The sequence below is a fragment of the Amblyomma mixtum genome, chromosome 6, assembly GCF_055824585.1.
Source record: "Amblyomma mixtum isolate Tamu chromosome 6, ASM5582458v1, whole genome shotgun sequence".
Classification (NCBI taxonomy): Eukaryota; Metazoa; Arthropoda; class Arachnida; order Ixodida; family Ixodidae; genus Amblyomma; species Amblyomma mixtum.
In genome coordinates this window covers 16,333,639-16,358,521 of record NC_143017.1, presented here as the reverse complement: position 1 = coordinate 16,358,521, position 24,883 = coordinate 16,333,639, and the positions used below count along the sequence as shown (strand labels likewise).

General features: G+C 47.8%; 1 protein-coding gene and 1 long non-coding RNA gene across 3 annotated transcripts in view; one reads left to right on the top strand and one right to left on the bottom strand.

Annotated features, from left to right (window-relative positions):
* nab (NGFI-A-binding protein homolog) overlaps window positions 1-24,883 on the top strand; it is a 661,188-nt gene that overhangs the window by 315,957 nt on the left and 320,348 nt on the right. The gene's annotated exons all lie outside the window — the stretch shown is intronic.
* On the bottom strand, window positions 19,868-23,848 carry LOC149338289 (uncharacterized). 2 transcript variants are annotated; one of them, XR_016283430.1, is made up of 4 exons: window positions 23,536-23,848; window positions 23,224-23,313; window positions 22,019-22,130; window positions 19,868-20,148 (listed from the first exon to the last, which is right to left on the bottom strand). It is a non-coding gene; the product is annotated as an uncharacterized LOC149338289 (long non-coding RNA). The 2 variants fall into 2 exon arrangements; XR_016283431.1 differs by lacking the exons at window positions 19,868-20,148; window positions 22,019-22,130 and having other exon boundaries at window positions 22,659-23,313.

Sequence of the window (24,883 nt, the reverse complement as noted above, 5' to 3'; positions counted from 1 at the left end):
AAGGGCGGGAGCCGGACGTTAATTCGATTTAATTAGGGAAATCGGCCACACAGGGCAATAAGTTGCAGTTTCTAAGAATGCTCGGAACGTGTAGATCGAGTTCCCGCGGCAAAAAGACAAGTTCAGAATCCTCTTCAGTGCACCTTTAAGGCAGTTCGGCCGGGAGACGGCGCCACGAGAGTGCCCAGGAATGTGGCATTGCTCCCCCCCCCCCCCCCCCCTCTGGAAAGCGCCGCCCTCGGCGCGGCAGGTCGTGTGGACCGACGGCGGCTCACCCGGGCACGGGATTTTGGCACACGAACACCTGCTGTTCATGGGGTGCCCGTGCAGAGGGGCAGTAGTCCTGGTGCATGTAGCAGTTATCGTCGACGGGCGCGGAGTCCACTGTCTCGGCCGTCTTGATCTCGTATGCAAGGAGGGAGAGACAGCTCTCAGTCGTCTGGACATTTGCTACATCCAGTTCTAGCAGCACGCGGTCGTTGAGCGTTCCCGAAACCGAGGCGGAGCTTCTCCCAGATCGCTGAGCCCCTCATCCGTCTCACGAAAGATGCCGAACCGTTCTTCAGGGAGCCAGGAGCAACAACAGGCCTTCGAAGACCTCCGCACTCGTCGGCAAAGTACGCCCATCCTTGGCCACTTCGACGAGTCAGCCGACACTGAACTGCACACAGACGCCAGCAACATCGGCCTCGGTGCGGTCCTTGTGCAGTGGCAGGATGGTCTCGAACGCGTAATCGCATACGCAAGCCGCATTTTGTCACGCTCGGAGGCGAACTATTCCACCACTGAAAAAGAATGCTTGGCAATTGTGTGGGGAGTGACCAAATTTCGCCCGTACTTATACGGCCGCCCTTTTAGAGTCGTCAGTGATCACCATTCGCTGTGCAGGCTGGCGAACCTCAAAGATCCCTCGGGGCGGCTTGCACGCTGGAGCCTTCGCCTTCAAGAGTTCGACGTCACCATCGTTTATAAGTCCGGTAGGAAGCACTGTGATGCCGACTGTCTGTCTCGTGCTCTTGTTGAGGACAACCCAGCTGATCCTGACACCGATTTTGTTTTTCTCGGCGCCATCTCCACGTCCGTCCTCACTCAACACCAAAGAGACGAGAGTGAACTACGGCCTCTCCTTGAGTATCTTGAAGGAAGTTATGCGACTTAGCGGCACCAGCCACCGACGAACAACAGCTTATCACCCGCAAACTAATGGACTCACTGAGCGCCTATAAGACGATCGCCGACACGATTTCCATGTAGGTCGACGACGACCAGCGCAACTGGGATGCAGTACTCCCTTACGTTACTTTCGCATATAACACTGCGCTGCAGGAGACGACTCACTTCACACCGTTTCGCTTAGTCCATGGTCGCGAAGCCGCGACTATGCTCGACGCAATGCTTTTTCCTGGTAGTGTAAACTCCGCTGTCGTGGAGGCCGACCGCTTTGTTCACGAAGCTGCGGCTGCCCACCAACTTGCTCGGCGACATATCCGGCATCAACAAGCAAAGGACGCTCACCGTTACAACCATCGCCACAGGGATGTCACTTACCAGCCCGGAGAAAACGTTTGGGTGTGGAAGTGCTGACGCACTATCAAGCCGCTGCTAAGAACGGCGGCCGTTCACTTCGCCACGATCAGCGGGCACTCTCCGTTTGCTCGAAACGCCGTTGACAGCGCTGCTATTTGGTAGCGCACGAGCGTAGTCACGTGGTACTTTTTCATAATTCGCGGGCTTTCTTTAAATGCCTGAAAAAAGGGCACCGTAGGAGATACGATGCTGCAATAAACGGTATCGGTCGTTTATAAACCTCTACAACCTAACGTAACGGTCTTGGCACTAAAATGAATATTTAAAATTTTCCATAATTAATCACAGTTAATTAACTAATTAAGCGCAATTAAAAATATGCTGAGGAGCGCCACATGATTGCGAACAAGGTGTCGTTGGTTTCAGCGGGCTGCGGTTTACCGCCTTTTTTAAATCTTTGGTTCAAGTTACGTGAAACTCCCTGTATAATCGAAATTCTGCGACGGACTGAAAGTGGGACGGAGGTAAGTTTAGATTTCATTTCATTATAGCTACGTTTGCGGTTCGAGAATAGTCCCAAAGTATGAAACGGCTGGAACGACTTTTAATATATTTGATCTTCAGTATTTCATGGGCAATTTATTTATGGCAGTCTCAATGCGGAAGTTAGTCTAACATATTTTTGAACGAGCTTTTCAGACACAAGTTATGATTCGGGAGCATTCTCATCTGGTATTACGCAGAGCGCAAGGTTACATCGCTTCGTTCGGTCTTCAAAGTCTCGACTTTGTCATAAGAGGGATCGAAGTCCTTCGTTATCGCAGCTTTTTCCGCATTCGCTTCAAACTTAAAATGCCCTCCATTCTAGGTTACCGTCCTGTTACCGAGGGAGAGCAGGTTTTTTCGCAGCTTGGTTCGTTTGATGCTTTCAGTTCTAAAAACCTGCTACCCGTCTAAAATAATCTGCACGGTCAGCTCGGTGATGGTGCTACGATTTGGTTCAATATCTCCGCGCAGCTGAAGCTATAAGGAACTACGCGGAAAGCAGCGCAAAAGAAATTGAAACGACAACCTCAGCGGCGCCACTGCATGCGCTGAATGCGCCTTGGCACACTTGTACGTTGTTTGTGCAATGAGGAGAAACTACGCTTGCCGCACCTGGCGGATCCACAAACCTGCGTAACGCGCACAAAACACGGGGACCGTTGTGCCCGTCCTTGGTCTCTTCTACCAGGCGAAGAGGCGAACGTAGAGGGCGCACAGGCACGCAGGCAATCGACCACTGCCAACTCGACGGCGCCCACCGTGGCCCTGTTCTGTCTGCATCCACGCTGTGGTCCACATGCCCAGCAAAATGGAACTGACACGCGCCCCCGGCCACATCCTGTCCACCCACCAGCTAGGATTGGCCAGCTAAAGTCGGCTGCTAAAGCGAACTGCGGTGGATGCCGTCAGAGAGTACAGTCGGGGAAAAAAGTCTCTGGACCACGTGTTCCTCGAACGAAGCCGATAGCTGCGCCATTAGCCGGCGACTGGAGTCCATACTTGTGGAGGTGAAGGTAAAAGTTTTGCTCTTTCATCTGACACATATCCGTCCGAAACTCGAATACGCGTCTGCCATTTGGGATCCTCATCAGAATTATATCATCAGTAACATCGAAGCCCTGCAAAACCGTGCTGCGCGATTCATCTTTTCTGATTATTCATGTTACACCAGCGTCACCTCATTGAAGACTAAAGCCGAGTTAGATAACATAGCACTGCGCCGAAAAATTTCCCGTCTATCACTCTTCCACAAGCTTTATCACCATCCTTCCCTTCATGATGAATTCTTTCAGCCACCGCCAGTTATCTTTCCACGTCGCGATCATCCTTACAAAGTTAAACGCATTAACTGCCAGTCATTCCATTATGCCTATTCTTTTTTACCACGCACAATAACCGAATGGAACGCTTTGCCATCAGAAATTGCCACAGAATCTGATCTAAATAAATTCCAACATCTTATGCACTCATGTTTCAACAACTAAAAAGGTATTTTTTGAGCGTTCTTTTCTTCCACCTTGTCTTCTTTTTATTTTATATTTTTTGTTTTGTACTTCAGTGCACCTTTTCCAGTGTCGTCTTTTTCTTTTTCTAGCGGTGCTGTTATTTATGCTCAAATTTTGCTGTTATGTGCATTGTTGCGACCCTTTCTGTGAATGCCTATTTATGATTAATATTTTGTGATTTCTATTTTATTTTAGTGCAATATTTTTAACCTTATAACAATGCTTTGTACTTACTCCCCCCCCCCCCCCCCCCCCCCCATGTAATACCCTCAAATGAGGGCCTTTGGGGGTATTTTGAATAAATAAATAAGTGTGGTCTCCAGCCGCCATTTAATAGCCGAGCTATCGGCTTCGTTTGGGAGCCATGGTCCAGAGACTTTTGTCCCCGACTATACATGCGGGTTTAAATATTCCCGCGCTCTCACCCCGTTGCGCCGTGCTTCGGGGCCGCTTTCCTTTCGCGCCCACCCCTGCGTAGGGTTTGTGTGCTTCGTTGCCACGCGTGCACAAGGTTCGAGCGCCACAACGTAGATGGCGCCAGCCGTTGCGTTGCGCTGCCCGTGGTGCTACGCGCGCGCGTCGGTTCCTCCTGCTCGTAAGCTTTCCGTCGGCAAGCGGCGCTGTACACGCCGACGCAGCGTTGAGCGGCATTCCGCTTTTTGATTTTGGCAGCGCGAAAAAACCCGAGTCGCGCTGTAGTTGTGCCGAATCACGAAAACGTATTGTGTCTGGGTTTCCGTGCAAAGTCAAGCTTTCGCAGCTTCAAAGGCCTCTGATAAATGAGAGTTTATAAAAGGCAAATATCCTGCAAATACATTTAGTCTGTGGGGGTTGTTCCTTTCTTGCATTACATGAAGATAGACAACTTGGCTTTACTGGTCGCGATGCATTTTGAGTGAAAACAATACAGAAGTCGCGGGGCGATGATTACAAGTACGCGGTGCAGGCACCGAACATTGGCTCAAGACCTTACGACAAGGAACATCTACAAGAAGAGATGTCACCGCGACAAAGCGCCAAAGAAAAATCACTGAAACCAGACACTTGTGTACACGATAGAGTGAAAGTAAATACATCAACGCTAATTAAGAGGCGACGAATACAACACGCATCTTAGCACGCATTATGCCACCAGCTTTCGTCGTGCATAGCATAGGAAATGTTGCACAGAAACGTAATCTTCTATTAATCAATGAGAAAGGTGCCCGATTTACACACATGTGGTACTTCTTTACAATGAGAGCATCAATATCAGCTTAACTTCATCCACAGCAGGACGAAGGTCTGGCCTCTCTTCCTCCAGTCCTGCGGTGGCCGTGTACACCTAATTCCAGGAAATTTCTTATTTTCATCCGCCCTCCTTACTCTCGGTGGCCCCTGCTACGATTGCGTTTTCTAGGAATCGAGCCCATTACCCCATTACTCTTAACGAACATCGGCTTTCTTTCCTTCGCATGGCATGTGCTGCCCGAGCCCTTCTGTTGTTTTGGATTTTGGCTAGAATATCATTAAATCGCGTTTGTTCCCTGACCGGCTCTGCTCTGCTCCCGTATCTTAATGTTACACCCATCGGTTTTGCTCTCCATAGCTCGTTGTGCTGTGCTGAATTTAAGTTGAACACTTTTCTTTAGCCTCCACCTTTGTCCTCCAAAGGCAGGAGGCTTTTTGAATTGATATTTTTTTTTGAAAATTCAGCGCACTTTTTCCGGTGTTTATTTCAGAACGCAATTATCGGATTTTTTTTCGTCGAATGTTACTGTCCGTGGTAGAGTTCCCGTTTTTTGTTTTTTTTTTACTGCTATATGTGGCCTCCTTGTGTGACCAAACGGCACATCTGGCTTATTTTGGCTTATTAAATAGCAACAGCAGCTGACATGCCAGCAGTTAACGCATACAGTGTAGTCTTTAAAGCTGTAGTTGCAATATACAATGCTGCCACTGTGAGAAGCAGTAAGAGTGTGGAAGTTAGGTGATCAGGGCACAAGACAAGGTAACTAGTAATTTATTCCTGTAAACTAGATTGCTCGATCACGAACCAAATAAACTAAAAAAGCAACGAAAGCAAGAGGCGAGCAGCACACACATATATTTGTCTTGTTAAGTGCAGCCAGGCCTTCTGTGTCTTGTTGCCTTCGTGTCTGAATAGCTTTATTTGGCTTTAATAAATGCGAGTGTATTTCTCAGTTGCTACGCACTGATCACTCTTTAACTCAAGCAAAGAACTTTGAAAACAGCAAACGCTTCCCAAAAGCGAAACTTCGAATTGAAACGAAAGAAAAAGTGACCGCAGCAGAAATATGGACACAACTCCGGGGGTCTCGGATAAGATTGCCCGCATGACGGTGGCAGCGACGGAAGAGCCGCTGAAACAGAACGTAATTCTTTCTCCTGACGCTTGTGCATGATTAGGCGTTGTCGGTTTTTTGTTACGGTAACAAACTTTGTTAGTGTCCTTGCCTGCCGTGAAGAGCCTCCTTAAGCAAGTAACGGCTCTGATAAGGTGATCCTAGCACCTGTATAGAAGGCTCTGTATGCTGGGGCAGAGCTTTGCGATGACGTGGAGCCTCTCTGTATACATCGGGTGTGTGTCTAAAATAGAGGAGCACTACATAAAAACATAGTCTTTGCCAAAAGTAACCAGGCTGCGTGGTTTGCTTCTCAGTCGTAGGGTGGAACACCGATGCCACCCATCAAGCTATAACTCTCAGTAAGGTGAGGAGGACCCTTGTCGCCTTCCAACACGTCTCCATCTTTGGAGAAGCCGTAAGAGCTCCACTATGCTAATGAGAAGCAGACCATGCAACCTGGTTACTTTTGCAAAGACGGTACATCTGCACTGCTTAAACCAGGGCTCCTTTGGTCTCACCACGATCCTGGCATCCGCACTTTCTTCATTCCCACCACTAACCCTCTGGCTCTCGTAGTCAGCGACAATCAAGCTGTGGATGCTTAGCTTGTTCGGTTAAAATCGAATATGAGCAAATGAATTCAGCGTACATTTAGAACTATTTAAAGTTTTAAACCGCAAACTCTCACCTCTGCCCATCCGAGCTGAAGAGGGCCGTCCACCCCACGCGCGTGCGCAGAGTGACGCCATCCGTGGCGCTCGTCTCGCTGCGACACCGGCGCCCTCCCTTTTTATTTAAGGTAACTAACTATGCTAGGGAGGGTGCATCGAGGGAAGCCAAGCAAAGGAGAAGACAAGGGGCAAAGTCCCCACATCCCCTCAACCTTAAATAGATCCACGCGCCTGAAAGTACATGCAATGGAGGAGTCTCCTGGTCTTCATGCACTTGAGGCAGGTCTTGCAGCGGAGGTCACACCGACAGCGTCCACGCATACTTCCTCGGTATTGCGAAGGCGGCGTGAAGGTCTCCGCTGGGACGACTCGCATGGCCCGTGGACTACGTGTCCGCAGGCCCACGAAGAGAAGGCCGGTCGAAAACTGCAGGCCAGGATTCTGCAGTAGTCGCCAGGCTAACAGCAGACGGAAGTGGCTGCTCACTGGTCTCGCCACGGCTTTTCCGGATGGCTGCGCCAGGCAGGATACAGGCAGCTCCATCGCAGCAAGCGACAGCGAGGCGATGTGCACAGGACAGCAAGCCGAAGTGGCTCCACTGCATCTCCAAGATTTCCGAAACACACTCCGCATGCCTTTAACGTATGTCAGGGGAGGGGAAAAGCGTCCGCTAGGGTCTCGTGGCGCAATGCTAAACTCGTTAGCAATAGGTGTCACGCGGCTGTGCAAACACAAAGTTCGAGTGAATAAAGCCCTTTCTTGAGTTGAACGAGACTGCCCAGTTCGTGCGAGGCTATGAAAAACGGGCGGGCACCAAACTGCACTACCTCTCAGCACCACGGTCTGGTGGTCGTGTCTCTTCGGGCGCAGTGCAGGCTGCTCCGAAAAGCCTTAGGCCTAACTACCACACTGACCACGACCGCAAACAAAGCGTAAGAGCAAGGAAGGGTTACGTGGGCGCAGCCGCGAGGAGTCATCGGCCCCGTGGGGTGGTCCTACCCCTCTCATTGCACGAAGCAGCTTCTGAGCGGTCGGCACCAACCGTATCGGGTGGTGTTGGAGCGCCCAGTCCCGAGCTGCAATACCAGCAAGCTCGTAGCGGCACCCGTGGCCGCAGGCCACACGGCTCCCGGAGCCGCGACTCCCAGAGTCGTAACAGAGACAGCAGAGAAAATATGTACAGGAAAACTCGGACCTTCTACGCGCTTTCCGTACTCACTCGCTTCGGGCTCAGCAACTCCGCAGGCACTACGCCTCGCGCTTCCTCGATGGAGACCAAATGGTTCTCGTGCTGAAGAAACTCCAGAGAAAACTTGACGAAAGACGTGCTGAGAATGTCGAAAAGTTCAAACGTGCTGCAGCGCACTACATCTCGCACTCAAGAAAGCATGCCGCAGGTACTAGCGATTCAAATTCACACTAGGCGCTAGGCCTAGCACTTGTCAAGTCCGGACAAAGAGCGTTCCTCGAACCGAACAGACAGTCGTCCAATGTTCCAAGAGCAGGCCCCACGTTGGGCGCCAGATGTGGGGGTTTAATTGGGGGGATAAATACGTTTTCCCTCAGTAAATCCCGGCTGACACAGTTAAAAACCACCGGGACCCCACCCCGTGATCGCGTACGCTACCGAGCGCACGCCGACCACGGTGGGCCTTGCTCTGAGGGAACAAAGGAACGACACTGGCTGACACAAACAAGGCATTTATTGCTACAACAACGATAACGCCAGCCAGCAACAAAATACGCTAAGCAATCGACGACGTCCGACTCACTAGCACGGTGACGAGCGAATGTTCGCCCACGCTAGGGCAGAGGGATACTCCGCGGCCGGACGGGACGATATGCGGGAGGACGTTCCTCCCCTCGAGGCTTCGCACCGCCGGCGAAGGCTTGCGCGCCTGAACGTCAGCGCGCACCCAAGTTCTCGAACCGAAGAGGGCCGTCACCCCCCACACGCGCGCGCAGCAGTGACGCCATCCGTGGCGCTCGTCTCGCTGCGACACCGGCGCCCTCCCTTGTTAAGGTAACTAACTATGCTAGGGAGGGTGCATCACGGGGAAGCCAATCAAAGGGAAGACGAGGGGCAAAGTCCCCACAGCCTCTATATACATTTCCATATACTGCCACGTATCATTTAGTGTCCTTTCGTTCGCGCAAGGCCGCAGGAAAGGGGCGTTTCATTTTTGTTCGTGACGCGAGAAGCGACCGGACTAATCTCGATTGATCCCAGCCATGAAGAGCTGCATCTACGTGTTTCCAGGTTACTCTATATGATCTCGACCTGTTATCTCAAAGTTTCCTTGCCGGCTTTAAATTGAGCGATGCCGCGAGCAGCGGGCATTCGTAGTTCGACGACTGACGAGCACGTTTGTTGCTTACGCCGCCGCCGAGTGATTCAGTTATTTTGCGGGCGCAAGTCAGCCTAAATAAAGACCTTCGTTTGCAAGTCTTGTTAGTGTCTTCCTGACCGCTGGATTGCCGGCACTCTCAACTGACATTGGTAAACTGCTATTTATCGCATAAAGCAGTTCAACCCATTCTTATTTGCCTAGTTGTTTCACTCTCGTGATGTGGATCTGCGTATATTACCTGCCATAATTAGATGCATTCTATTACTACTTCCAATAGTTTGCTGTCTGGTGTAAACTGCCGTTTTCTTCTGAAACTTCGAATATTGCTTCAGATTTCTTCATATTAATTTTTGGAGCCACCCTTCTGCTCTGCCTGTCGAGGTCCTCAATCATGCCTTCAAGCTCGGAATGCATCTTGGGACCGCGGAAAAAACAAGGAACGAGGAAAAGACCAGCAAGACAGAGCGCGGAGCTTCAATTGAATTTATTACTCAGGTGCATAGAAGTTGTACATTAATCGCAATCGCACAATAACCTAACAAACGACCATCGCATGACACTGGTGCGCTGGTGTAGGCGGGAGAGCATATTTTCCAGTTATGCAAAGTCTTTATCACATCACATATCTGGATAATATGCTGTCCCGCACACACCAACGCTCCAGTGCCGTGTGACTATTGTTTGTTAGGTTAGTGTGTGATTGCGATGAATGTTTAAATGGGAAGCACCTATGTAACAAACTTAGTTAAAGTTCCGCGCTCTGTCTTGTCTGTCTTTTCCTCGTCCCTTGTCTTTTTACGCCGTCCAAAGATGCAGTATAACGCTAGTCACCAACTAGCCCACCTTTCCCTGTTATACTTATTTAGCAATGGAGGCAATGCCATCAGCATATCAAAAATTCCTAAGATATTCTCTGTTAGCTTTAATCAAACAGTTCCCGGTTCATTTCTCTGAATACCTCTTGTAAACACGCGCTGGATAGCACTGATGAGATTGTGTCTCCGTGCATGACACCATTTCTGATTGGCATTTTATCACACCCCTGTGAAGAACTAGGGCCGCGGTGCAACTGCTGTAGGTATTTTCCGCAACCTTTACATGCGCCTCCTGCACACCCTCGTTATGCAATGCCGGCAAGACTAGTATGCTTTTGATTGAGAAAAAATGCTTTCTCGTAATCTATGAAGTCTTGACATTTTTCGAAGCGCTAAAACAACGTGCACGAAGAATGAACAGACAGGGACGAGCGCTTCCTTCTTCGTCCACGTTTTTTAGCGCTTCGAAAAAATGTCAAAACTGCACCAACTAGCCCGATCCGCTACTCTCATATGAACTCTATGTCGGGTGTTTTCTTTTTTTTTTTGGAAGGCACAAAGTTTTGTTTAATATAAGCTGTTTTAGATGAAGCGAAGCTTTTTACGGCACAGTATTACCAAAAAACAGGCAAATTTTGCTAACTAGTAAAATGAATAACTAAATTCTAACAGTTAACTTTTTAACAGTTTCCGATAAGTACATCATATCTAAGTAAAACAAAATACACAGAACGGTGCATGTGCGGAGGGAACAGCATACGAACTGAATCCTTGTACGACTGTTTCCTCGACGCTGAAAATAGGGACTCTGAGGAGAAGCGAACGACCAGGAAAGGAACAGCCAAATACACCTCATGCATGAATTCCCATAAACACGCGTGATCAGAAACATTAGAAGACATGACGAGGTTCGGTAAAACATGAATTAAAGTGGTTTGCGAGAATGCACGCACTATTGAGTGTGTAGTGTCACGGAAAAACATGAAACGCGGTACTATCTGCCAGACATGCAGGTATACTAAGCCAAGGCGGCCAGCGCTGACAGGCCGGAAAATGTTATCGCGCCTCATAGATTGAAAAGACGAATTCCAGAAGTGTGGAAAAATGCGAAAACGTTGGATATACAGTCTTGTGCAATGAATAACTTGGAGTACACATCAAATTATCGTAGCGAGAAACAGATTGTATGCGGTCGCCCTGCCAAAAATCCAAAGACCATGGGGGACAAAAGCCTGAGCATAGCGCTGAAGAGCTGGCACACGGTCTTTCCAGGAAAGCGCACAATGCTTATCGGCACTCAAAGGGACACCACGGTACTTGGGAGGGTTACGTGTCCATTGCATACCAGCGTATTCAGCAGGTGTCGATCTCCACATTCCAAAGCAGAGACTGCGGCTCGTGGAACGATTAATCTGAGCTCCCGACATGGAACCAAAGTCCTCCGTTAAACGAATAATGTCATCGATGCTTGGCTTATCAGCACAGGAAAACGCGGGGTCATCTGTATAAGCCATGCCTAACAATTCTGGACAAAAGCATTTTTGGGCGGGAAATTGTTGATGAATGCAATTTTTTCATATAATGTTAGATTTGTCTATAAGAAATAATATATCCGCAGGTCACTCGGCGGTAGTCTTGAATTTATTTTTCTATTAGCGTTTTTCCTATCGTCAAAAGCGTTCCCCATTAGTTTTCATGGCAGCCTTAACCGTTGGATGCGATCGATGGAAACACTTTAAAAGAAATGTTTTCCTGCATATTACTGGATATAAGAAGAATGGACCGCTACCATCAATATTTCCGTAAGAGTACCTTGCAACTTTCGAAATTTTTGTCCGGAAATGTTGTACATGTATTACCTTCAGTTCATGGTGCATAATGATATCGCCGCAGCCGATCACTCCTCCTGTTGGTCGGTTGGCCTCAAATAAAATGGCACATACCCACTACGGGGGAGAGGCCAAGAGACAGGCGGTGAACTGACGGAGAGAGGAGCAATTAAGAGGAGGAAAAGGAGTAGTAATAGGGTATATGCTGACAGATTGGACTACGCAATGACAGGGGACCTGTTAGTTGGGAGATTGAAGACAGGACGATGGATTTATGGGCAAATTCGAACGCAACGCATGTAACAGTTCGACTCTGCACTCACTGAAAGAGAGAAAAAATAATATAATAAATTAAATTTTACGAAATCAGAGAAATAAAGATAAATAGAAAAAAAATTAAAATTACCCTGAGTGTCGCCGTGTATCTAGAAGAAAATTTTGAACAGCACAGCGCGCACTCCTGTTGCTTCGTCCAAGCGAAGAAGCGCCAAAGGAAAGAACAACCGCAGTGGACACAGGCAGAACCAGGTGGCGAAAAGCAATTTCTAATAGGCGCGTTCTCAAAGAAGAGAACCGGCGGCAGAACATCAGGTAGTGATCCACTGTCTCAGGCTCGGCACAAAATGGGGACAGTGGAGAAATCGCCAGGCCAGATCTGTGAAGGCAGAAATTTAGCAGAGGAACCCGGCATCGCAAACGCGTGAAAGAGACTTCCAGTCTGCGCGAGCGCCAGTCGTTGCTACTCCAAGGATGCAGAAGATGCTGATATTCGGGAAATGACGTAAGCGCCATGGCTGAAAATTTCTGAAATAATGTGTAACTGCGATACCTCACCGCAACTGTATATGCACAGGTTGGCAGGACAGCAGTTATTGCGCCGCAGAGAGAGGCCCTTGTTGAGGAATCTGCAACCTCATGTAGTTGAATGCCCATGTGCCCTGGTACCCAAAGCAACCGCACCGAAGTTAGATGGAGCGGGATCAGCTGCTTTAAGAGGCGCCATACCCGAGTCTCAGGGGGTGACGATAATGTAGAGCAAATAGATAGAGAGTCCGTTATAACCACTACTTGGGAAACGGCAGGGTTTAATTTTACGTAAGGCTAAAAACTACAAATAATTCGGCCAGAAAAAGTTGGAGTTAACTCAGGAAGACGGAGAGAAAAGGATTATCCCAATGTAGGTGAAAAAAATGCCCACACCTGCCTTTTCACGATCCTGCACATTGCACGCCGTCGTATTCATCAGTTTCCGTCTGTGCGGAAGTGACGAAAGAAAAGAAAACGTGCTGTCATGCCACCAAGGCAACAACAACAACAACAACCACAATCGCGCTTTCAGCTACTTGGATATGGTGTCCAGATGCGAAAACCTGCTTGCTCACAATATTTCGTGGTTAGCAATTCAAAACCGCTAGCGTGTTTTGTACTTTTCCAGGTAGGTCCACAGTGGGCCAGAAAAGTTCTGTACTCGGATAAAACCATTCGGCCACCGTTTCCATGATGTGTTAATCGGGTGTGGGCCTTGTCAGGAGGCATGCTTGGTCTTCCTCCTTTAGCCCGACCTTTAGGGCATATTGCACGTAATATGGCCAAATAAGCACACTACAGCTACTACTACTACTACTACTACTACTACTACTACTACTACTACTACTACTACTACTGCTGCTGCTACTAGTACAACTACTACTACTGCTACTACTACTACTAGTACTGCTGCTGCTACTAGTACAACTACTACTACTACTACTACTACTACTACTACTACTACTACTACTACTACTACTACTACTACTACTACTACTACTACTACTACTACTACTACTACTACTACCTACTACCTACTACTACTAATACTACTACTAATACTACTACTACTACTACGTTCGGCAAGGGGGTCGGTGAAGGTTAAATGCATTACCACAGGAATAGCTGCCCCTTCTTCCTTATTAACCCAACAGCGTTGAGGATCCCGTGTCGCAAAAAAGCCGAAGTCTGTGTCGGCGTCCCTGAAAGTAAGCAAAAAATCCAGGAAAAATCTCCCCAGAGAAGCAACCTATTATAACGGTGGGTCGCATAAGTCACGTGACCTTGAGGCGTCGTCACAACCTGCCCACCGGATTGTGAGCAAACTGCCAACCATGGCAGGTAGCAGTCAAATTAATGATTGCTCGGGAGGAGTAACCTGTGTCTCACAATCACCACCTGCCATCACAGGGCAGAGGCACATCGCTTAACCACTGCACCACGGCGGAAGCTATGGTATGAGGTCCGCCAAGGATCTGTGATTGTAATGGCCTATACCGAATGTATGGGTATTAACCCATTAAGGCTATCACATACCCTTATGGCGGAGTTAATGAGCCCCGCCCAATTTCTGTGATTTTATTATTACTTTCTTTATGGCGGCTAAAATGGCTGTGCTGCCTATATATGCAATGCAAAATATCTTTAGTAGCTCCATGGCAACCCTAGTCCTGCACAGAGAAAGTAATAAAATCCCAATGAAAAAGTGTGTCAGGCATTGAGCGACGACATTTCCAGCACTATTTCGGAAGCTCTCTATTGGGAAGAATTTGGTACAAAAGTTAATGAAGAATTCCATCGGGGGGCGAAGTGCGACGCACGATCGAAGCAAAGCAGAACGGTAGGTCAGCAGGTAATGTTCAATATGAGCGGAAGGGAAGAGCGCTTTACGAAGGGGTAAGCAGATGCATCTATACTTAGTGCATGTAGTGATCGCAGATCCGGGCCACAGGAGTACATGACCTAGAGAACAAGAATGGAGTGGAACGAATTTGGCAGGTATACCTCAGATCACGAATGGCCGTTCCTTCCTCTGCGGCCACTTAGAGTGCGTTACTTCCTTCGTCTTTAGGTGGAGTTTAATTCAATCGGCGGCACAGCTTCTAGTACTAGTACCGTGGTTAACGTGGATGCTGAAGAGTTCGATGTAAATTCCGTTGCCCCTGCACTGCCGCATTGACGTTGGTGATCACACTGTCGTCCTGGCATTGCAGCCATTGCCCTTTTCTGACACACAAACGACACGTACAGTCTTTGTCAAAAGTAAGCAGGCTGCATGGTTTGCCTCTAGCTCGTACAGTGGAGCCCTTACAGCTTCCGTGAAGCTGAAATGGTTGTTAAAGTTAAGGGCTGGGGGTCTTCGTACCTTCCAACACGTTTTGATCTTTAGAAAAGCCACAAGGACTCCACTATACAAGCTAGAAGCTAACCATGCAACCTGGTTACTTTTGATAAAGACGGTACCCGCTCCACTACGTTCCTGTTTCGTTTTTTTTTTTTTTAGAGCAGCTACGGACTAGGACCTGTCCTGTGACATTGTGGCAATTTCTTCATGATGTGCTTTCGAAGAAAGTGAAACTGATCATCTTCTATTCGGAATAGTCACTGCCGTTTTTTTTTTCTTATTTGAAGCGTAATTTCGCCCCTTTCGTAAACGCAGCTGAATGGGGGCCTTTAAGGAAACAATACTGAACTGAACTTCTTGAATGTATGAACAGTCACGTGATACCAGGAGCACGGACGGCTGTTGTGGAAAGAACGCTGGCTTTGTCCTTGCACGCGTATACGAAGATCGCAGAGGCATGTACTTACAAGGCACGCAACAGTCGGACAGCGTCTCAAGCTGTGACTTGAGGCTTGCTTACGAACCACTCCAGCACAGGAACGCGAATCCTGCTGGGACAGCGTTTCAGCGTGCCGCAAAGATGTGTCCGGTGCATCGGTGGAGTGTTCGGAGAGAGCGCAAACTTGCCCGTGTGTCGTGCAGGTGTGCCGACGAGTCAACCCAACTGCAGGGCTACACAACACGAGCAGATATGCATGAATTGTTCGAGATCGTTGCTCGCCATAGCCGTGACATGGCGGCGAGGTTGCGAAGGCCCGTGCAGGCTGTGTCGTGCGAGCGGCAACGACGTGTTGAAACCAGCGAGCTGATTTGCGAGCCTCTTTTGCTCCCTCTTCGTGTTCCGAGGGCTATAAAAACCCAGACACAGTAAAATTCCGCATGTACAGGCTGCGCCGCACTCGGTCGTTCTTGGAGGAGGCACTGCTGGGGTTTCGTCAGGGCTTCGTTTTGTTCTTACGTCGCTTTTCAAAGCGCCCTCGGAGTCACCTCAATCCACTCCATCATCGAGAAGGAAGAAGAGCGGGCTCGGTAAAAACGACGAATAAGAGCAGCAGAAGCAAGAAAGGCAGCCTCCCGAGACGACTTATTTATAAAACAATCGCCTCTCGATTCTTCTGCCTCCTCAGTTTTGTGTTCGCTTTATTTCCCCTCGGCTCTTCGCACTTGTTTGCGCTCGCTGCAGTTTTCTTTTTCTTTTTTTGCTGCTGCTGCTGCTGCGGCGGCTCGCGAGCTCTTTTTGCTCTCTGCTTCTCTGTCGATGTATTTTCTTTTCTTTTCGTCCCGTCGGCGCCACTTTCTCTTTCGCTGCTTCTTTTCGTCCGGCCGGGCTGTTCCCCAAAGAGCAGCAAAAAAGCGGCGCGCGGAAAAGAGAGAGAGGAGGGCTGTCTTCTCTCCTCCTCGTCTGCCGCTTTGCTTTTCGGCGCGTTGCCGGCCGGCGCCCAGTCTCTCCGGAGAAGGGCGCTCCACCGCAAGGCTCGCGGGCCGTGCCGCCGCGCTCGGTCTGCGCTCACGTGTGCCGCCGACGCCGCGTCGAGGCTGCGGATTTTGTGCGTCGCGGCGGTTGCCACCGGCGGCTTCGATGGTGGATTCCTAACCCGACCGGGGCCGCTCCCCCCTTCAGCAAACACGCTGGGTGCTTTCCTGCTTGACGCTCGTCGCGGACGGCTGGTGAGCCCGCTTCGGCGCTGCTTCTCTGTCCGCGCGCGTTCCCCACCTCGGAGCAACTGGGCTGCGTGCGTGCACGGTGTCGGTTTCGCGTTCATTCTTACAGCGCGGCACACCTTCGCTGGCCGATCACGGGTGTTCCTCTTGTATGGCATGTCATCGTATGGGGCACGCAGTCGTCAGCCGCCGCCAGACGCTCTGCGCATGGTCTTGTCAGTCATGAATTTCGAACACCGCGGATGGACTACCGCCGAGAAAGGGAGAAAAGGGCAGCTTCTCACCATATAAGCACGGACTCCCTGCGACAGAGCTACGCACGCTTGCCCCGCGTGGCGTTGGTGCCGCCTTCGCTCTCGGGGTGAATATTCCGTGCTGTCCACTCTCCTCGGTCGCATTGCCACCGCCAGGCATTCATTCCTCAGGCCTCTCTGCTTATCGTGTCGGCCGATTTGAAAGCACCTCATTTACATCCGCCGAGGCAGCGTGCGGCATTCGTAATGTGTTTCTTATGCCCCGAGTTTTAGAGGGCTGAAAACGAGACCACGCTGAAGAACAACGCGCGTGTACGAAGGTTGCACGCACGCCCACAAACAACCGTACTGTGTGTTGACGAAAGAGATCGAAAGTTCTTTTAGTCGCAGTTTAGGAGTGGTCTGCTTGTTTAATGATATCTCTACAGTTACAACAGAAGCTCATCAAAAGAGTAGATCCAAAGGTTGCCTCCCGTGGTAACAAAAGTAAAAATATTCCCTTAATTGTCGCATGCTGAGCTCAGTTGTTTAATTCGTAATAAAATTACCAGGAACGCTTAAAGCTTGCATGGGAGTAATTAGAAAGGGTTGCAATCCTATTTAAATTTCATTCTAATTCTAATCCAATTATATTGCAATTGTACTAAAATTCTATTTGTACTAAAATTCCATTTGTACTAAAACTCTATTGTACTAAAATTCTATTGTACTAAAATTCTATTGTACTAAAATTCTATCTAAATTTTATTTTCATTCTATTATGCTTCTTTTCTATTCTTCTGTAGTCGGCGCAGTTGTAAGCAGTAGTGTTGAGTATTACTGGTTAATATTTCGTACTTTCCCGCCTTTGATGACGTCACGCTCTTTCGACCAATCTGGAGTTTTTGTAACGCTGCTGCCTTTTGGGCGACGGCTGGTCTTCGTTTCCATGAGTTTCGCATTAAAACTTAAACCGGCTATGTTGGAAGCGAAACTCGGCGATGTTCGCGCACCTTGACACTTCTCGCCGCGCCTCGTCGTAGAGGCGCACGTGGGAATCCGTATCGCGGCGTCTCCGGCTAGTGCGATGTCGCGTCCCCATTCGGGCTTCGCGGGCAACGCGCATTGCGATGCGTTTCCATCAAGCAACACCGAATACAAACAGGAGTGGATTCCAATCACAAAGAAACCGAGAACGGGGCGTTTATAGACTTGGAAAGACCGCGCAGCGAAAAAATACAAGTGGCGCCATCTCGCGACCAAATGCGCATGCCTCGACGCCGATATGTGGGTGCAGAGGCTGCGCCACGCCGACATTCAAATCAAAACCGGTCTATTTCACGTCACGAATCGACGGGCGTAGATTTTTGATGATGTGGTCCCTGGTAAAAGTCGCTGGTTGGTCGAGCAAGCATGAGGTCACGTTACTCGCCACCTCCCTCGCTGAACCGGCGTCTGTCGCACATGTCGCTGGTTCTAATGCCACCGCATGCCCCACACCCAATGTCCCGGTAGTTTTCAGAGCGAAGCTCTTAGGCACCCGTCGTCGTAACACGCCGCCAACAGATGTCGTTTCGCTCTGCTGCCACTACGAGACCTGAAGAATGGGAAGGTGCAGCGTAACTTATCACGCTTTGCAACTGCCTTTTGTATTAAAAGCCTTGCTGTCAAGCTGCTGCCAAGCGAAAGGGTGCTGCGGCTTAGTCAAGCTGTTTCTCAGCTTTTTCTGCGCCTCCGCTGTCTGTATCTTTACAAGGCAGAAATAAAGAATTTGAATTTAACCTGCCAGTGCTGCCAGCGGTAGCAGGTGCAAGAGATGCACTGAAATTTCGAAAATCGCAAATCCTATCTTCTTGTTTCATTCATTGTTTTCTGCTGGAAATACACAGCCAGCGAGAGCCGGACGACGGGCTCCTCCTTCGCAGAGTCACCACTGTGCCCGCATGCTGCGCAGCTGTGTCAGTGCACGTCCGCAGCCACCTCTCTTCCTCCTTACGCCTCGTCCCTTCCGTCATTTCCTCTCCCTTGTCTGGAGCCTTCCCGCTCCGCTTTCGCCGCCCTCACCGTCCGGTAATGCAGGAGGGTGGCGCCGGTTGACGCTCTAACAGCGTGGTTGCATACAATACCCGCGAAAGCAGAAGACTGAACCGTAACTCAGTTGGGAGAGAGCGCCATGGAGTTGTTTTTCTTCTTGTTTCCAGTCAGTTATATTTCAGCGATTAAATAATTATTTTGTTTACTTCCCCTTGGCCAACACCACAAATTAAACAAAACGGAAGAGATGCTCTGTGCTCCATGGTTTGGGCGACTGTTGGCTTCCTTGGTATGTGTGGTGCCCTTGTCTGTTTTCAGCTGGACAGTCGCACTATTTGTGCCGATCTCTGTGTGGTTGAGGGAGTTACGTGAGTGTCGGAAGGCCTCTGACGGCAGGTGGAAGGCGGCTTTATTTTTCCCATTGATTGATCTGGATGCGTGGAAGGGTGTAAGGAATTCTTCTACGTCTCGCAGCAACCACTGCCGCCGAAGCGACGACGACGGCTACCTCAGTAACAGATACCCACGTCTCTTCTGGGAGCCTTTCTTGCTCTTTCTCAACTGGACCCTTTTATCGCGCTCTCTATTTGAGGTCGCTTGCGTCTTTGCCTGGCTCGGTAGCTTTGGTGTTCGGCTGCTGATCCCTAGGTCGCGCGTACACTCTAAGAAAAAAAGGTGTGATCTTAGTCTTTTTGGGGGGTAAAACACTTGTCGCTGAGCTGACACCTTTTTGGGGGTAAGGTTACGCTGTTTCTTGGAGACTAAGTATTTATGCTCTCGCACATAGAGTAATGTTACGCTCTAATAGCCTAAACTTGCACTGACATAAGAAGAGTAACTTTAAACCAGTTAGGTATAACATTACGCCTTTCTAAAAGGGGTAAATGTTAGCCTGAGGAAAGCATAAACATATCCTAGCATGCAAGGTGCAAGTTTGCACCTTTAGCAGGTAAATTTATGCTATGTATAGAAGTGCAAAGTTACTTTGTCAAAGACTAAACTTATACCGTCATAAACAGAGCAAAGTTTGCACCCCTGTGGTGCAAGCTTATACCCTTACATGATGGATAAAGTTACCCTTCTAGTGGTACAAAGTAATGCCCTACTGCAAGGGGTATCTATGCACTACTCGGTGGTGTATTTATACTGTCCACACGAGAGCATTATTACCCTTCTGTAGCGTACACCTGCCCACTGAATGCAGAACTAAAGTTGACCCATATGGTAGAAGCCCGAGTCTTTCTGGAAGTGCAGGCAGTGTCAAAATGTTGCGACGAATCTTTCATGTGAGATGGTCTGTGTCATTGTGTGTTCAGGTGCAGGTACTACTGCAGAATGTACACAAAGAATTCATAAACGAATCGGAGAAAGAAACATACCGTCATATTTATTTTGTCACATGCTACACCATATTACAGCAATGACCCTGGCAATCTTCTTCATACAGGTGGAGGCAGTATGTACCATGTATTTGACCTGCACAGAGAAGAAAACATATAATGAATTTTGCAACCACAAAGCTCAGACGACGTGACCATGGGCTTAGTTAATTCAGGTCTAAAAGTGTAAACCACACAAAAGGCAGGGATAAATGGAAATGCATGAAAACAATGCCACAAGTGCAGGCTTCTGTTTATTATTGAGAACCAAAATCAGAAAAGATATGCAGGAAAAACAAAACATGTCCTAAATGGCAGCTACTTAATCACTCACATATGCTTACATTATCACAAGCACACTGGCTTCTCAGGAAAAATTCAGAATATTGTGCCCAGCTGCACGGTCAGGCTGTAGGCATCCCAGATGCCAGACTAAGAAGAGGGTCATATCAAGAAACAGAAAAACATGTGCATGAAATGGAAGCTACTAAAAGGTGATAAAATGAAATGCCATTTAACAAACCCTTCCCTCCATTCTCGTGTTTTTATTTCTCCGTATCTAGAGTGGTTAAGGTTTCATGCAGCCCTTGCTAACAATATGTCTCTGGTCTCTGATGCCATTATATGTTTTGTTGCCCCTACAGTGAATTTTCTTCCTAAAAGGGAAGTGTAGGTGATTATCTGAGCATCAATGAGTGATACTTCCAGCTGTAATTTTCCCTGCATATATTACCTGTGAATTCATTTCCAATTAGCAAACAGCAGGAAGCTTGTCCCTGTGATGGCATTTCTGGGTGCATTCCATTGTCACAGCCTTTTGATACAGTTTAAATACCTGGTGAAAGGCCTATGCACAAAGGCTATGCACTATAAATCTTAGTGTACCACTCCTGGAAAACAAAGAAAAGCTTTCGGCTAAATGTGAAATAATAGCAAGGGTAACTTACACATCTAAAGAATTGTCTCCATGCATGAGGTAACGTCATACCCAAAAAATTATTTGGAACACATTATAATATGCAGATACTTATTATTCACGTTCATAACCTGTTTCATACTACACCTCTACATTATGCCTGTGCAAAAAGCTTTGGTTATAGACTGGCCTTCACTGACAGACTACATTAACTACACAAGCAGCATAGAACAGTCTCCTTCTAAAGCACTAGTTTTGCTTGAGGAAATTACAAATCTCGTCTTTTTATTTAGACAGTGCTGCTTCATCCAATGCTTGCAGCATATGCAGCAGCAGTAATTCTCATGAATTACATTTTGCTGGCACAATAGAATGTTACCTTTACACATCTTTTCAGATGCTTAGCATAATTAAATTGTAAACACTGACTGACAGCATTCAAGAATGGCTATTAAAACAGTTGCCTTCCATATCTGCTGTCACATGCAGGGCACGTGAGCTTAATTAAATTTTAAGTTCACTCCGATGTGAAATAAAACTAATATGGATTCATGTGAGTTGTTGGAAATTATTCACATCAGTGAACAGCACCTTCCTACTCAAAAAGAAAGTGTGAACAGTGCAAAGAAGATTAACAGCCTCATGTAGCTGCATATCACATTAAGCTTCACATGCATAAACGGTGCTAGTCATATTAGCTTGGTAGCATGCCACCCTGCCAAGCATTACCATAACTGTGTCATTTTTTTCTGATGTCAGCAACATGGATTGTAGGCAGCGCCTCTCAAACTAATTCAATATGAAATCTTTGCTGAAGTCCAGCCTACTTTTGCAGAAAAAAAACTGCACTTATACTTCATGCCATAAAAAGTGGTCACAAACCATTATTCAGAAATTCTTTCAGAACTAAGTTCTTGAAAACACTGAAAAGCTCTAAAATCTCTGTAATAGAATGGCTGTAGCTGTGCAACATAGAACACTATGTTCACGGATGGACATCAAGTGATGATGAACTTGCAAAAATATCCCAATTACATAAAAACATACATACCACACACATCTAGTCCCGGCCACTTGTACGGTTTTGAAGAATCCAGGCTGAACTTCGGTGCTAGGAGTGACAATGGTTGTGCACCTTTGCATCCCTCCTTCTCCCAGGTGCACTGCAACAGAGGCGTCATTTATAGCATTAGTGTAATGGTTAGTGATAACTTATATGTTCATTAAACCACGTAATGGCAGCACACATGCTCAAAAAACTACAGGAATATTTTGAAAATAAGAAACAACTTTTTATTCCAAATTTTATCCATTACAGCACTTGCCACATATTTATAAGAGGCGTAATTGACGCAATGCACTGGCACAGTAAGCCTACACAAACTTCCACAGCACAATGGCCTATTACCAGTGAATTGCCACTAAGTGCCTAACATAATTAACATATTTTCTAACAGCCACTGCAGAAAAAAGAAAGAACTATACTGTTACTGCTTACGAGATTGACAGTATTCATTACAGAATTTTTTTTTCGTTGACAGATTACCGCAGTGCAACCAAAATCCTTATTGTTCTAAACAGAAAAGCTTAGATACTAGCGTATTCTTCTATTCAACCTCTTAGAGCGACATCAAACCTAAAGTCTCGCTCTTTCACGAGAATACAAGAGCACAAAAAGAGGTGACATAGACTGTACGCTTTTGTGAGCTAATGTTTGGCCACCAACTAGCCCCGACCTTTTCACTAGTAAAAAGAACTAAACAAGTTCACTTTTCTCTATTAGTTCTCAGCCTGAGTGAAGAGCCAGTTACATATCAACTTAACACCATTAGCAAGCGCATCTTGCCATTCGAATGCAGTAAAACTGCTGGCATGATAAGTCACATTCTGGGTTAGCAAAAATATTGCAAGGTGTAAGCGAAAACGGCCGCATGCCAGGAAGCGCAGAGCACAAATGAGCTGCTAATTTCGTGCCTATGAATAAATAAATTTCACGTTTACTGTTTTATCGTTTGCTTGCTACTCCGTGGTAAAGAAAAAAATTGACGCCGTCCATTCGCAAAAAAAAAAAAAAAAAAAAAGCGGCCTGGCAGAAGGAGTTGCCTTGCAGCGCTAAAATTATAAAGGGATTATGGTCCAATAAGAATCACATACAGTGCTGCAGTAGATGTGAGCACTGCGCGCAGTACGTGCCACAGAAGCGCGCACACTAATTTACTCGCCCCTTTCTGAACGGAGACTGCGGTTTGGACTTACCTTACTGAATGGTCGTGAGCAGGGACAAATACTTGGCGTTGAAGAGACGACCGGCAAAGTTCTTTCGCACGGCAGACGAAGGATCAGAGCCTGCAGTGAAAGAAAGTATGAGAAAGACGCCGGCAGATTGCGCCGCTGCGATCGTGTGTTGTTCACGATAGGCTCCCTCCGGCCGCACACGACCGGCTCAAAACAAGAAATAGCAACAAGCAGCGGCTCGCGCACACAATCCATGATAAAAAATCTGTACTGAACACACCATAACTTGATGGCAGGAAACAACCCGTATGACCAAACGAAAATGTCACTTACTTGTACGGTTGAAATTGGGCGCAAAGAATCCGTACGATGAGGGCGCCGCGACGATCTGGCGAGCGCTGTTTCTTTCAGACGTTGACTCTTTCGCGAAGATGTCGCCCACTGCAGCGTCACACATCGATGAAACTTGCACGATGAAGTAATCGCTGAACAGAACCTAAACGCACACAGGCCCGTACTACAAGATGAAAAGAGGAATGCGCGTCGCGACTTGCACGACGGCACCCAGGCGCGGTAAACAGCGGCTTCGTCTTCGACTCTACGCGAGCGGCCAATCCAAATAGACAGGCACGTGACCTGAAGAGAGAGAAGGGAGAAACCAGGAGCAACTACAACCATCGCCAGCCATCGCTTCCAAAGCTTGCTTCGCGCCATAGGGGAATTACAGAGGAGGTTTTCCTTCCTCCATGCTTCGTGCCTTTCTTTCGTTCCGCCGGACCCACGGAGTGGCCTGACCCCGCGCGTCCCCTCTTTTCCTTTTCTCCGCTGACTGAAAGAACGTCTGCGTTCCCAGTAGTGTCCCAAGGTCAAGCCGCCCGCGTGCGGGGCAACAACCTTTGGTCCTTGCAATGTGCTGGTAGCTTATTATTTTTGCATGCGCCTCTCTGCCCTTGTGGCACGTATTTTTCCGCGCTTTCGGCGTGCGCACAACTCTTCCGTTATCGGAGACAACGAGCGCGGCGAGACTCGTCTTGTCAGTCCTTGCAGTATCCCTTTGAAGCTTTTAATGCAGCCAGCTATTACGCAGTATGAATTACGCAGATGCTGCCGTAAATGTGTGGCGTATGCAACAGAATAGTTTTCAGAGCAGCTGCAGCTTAAAGTTACGAGCATCATTCGGAAGTTCTCGTCAGCTCTCATTTACTACCGCGTACAGAAGGCACTGCGAAATATATATCAATAAACTGCCCTTCCTGTACTTCTAAATAAGTAATAGAACCGGCTAAAAAAGCGGTGTAAATGCTGCAGCATTATTGATTCAATATCAGGCACAGTAACAGTTTTAAATACTGATATTGCTGCATGATATTGCTGCGAGAAATTTCAACTTTCTTTTGTGCTTATGGGGCCGCACGTGTGAGGAGAATCCGGAGAAAGAAAAACCGCTCTGTTCAAAAATAGTTTAACTCAATCGAAATAGATACAGCTGTAGAAATATTGATTTAATAAAGCCGCATCGAGTGATCAGAAGCGTCAGGCAAGCAAAGGGGATTCACAACATTTGAACATTAGAGGAAGATGGCGCAGAAGAGGGCTTCAAACGACAGTCGACAACTGCTGATGCAGCAGTTCTCACCTCTCATCGTTCCAGTGTTCGCGAAGTTCTCAAAATATTTTCAAA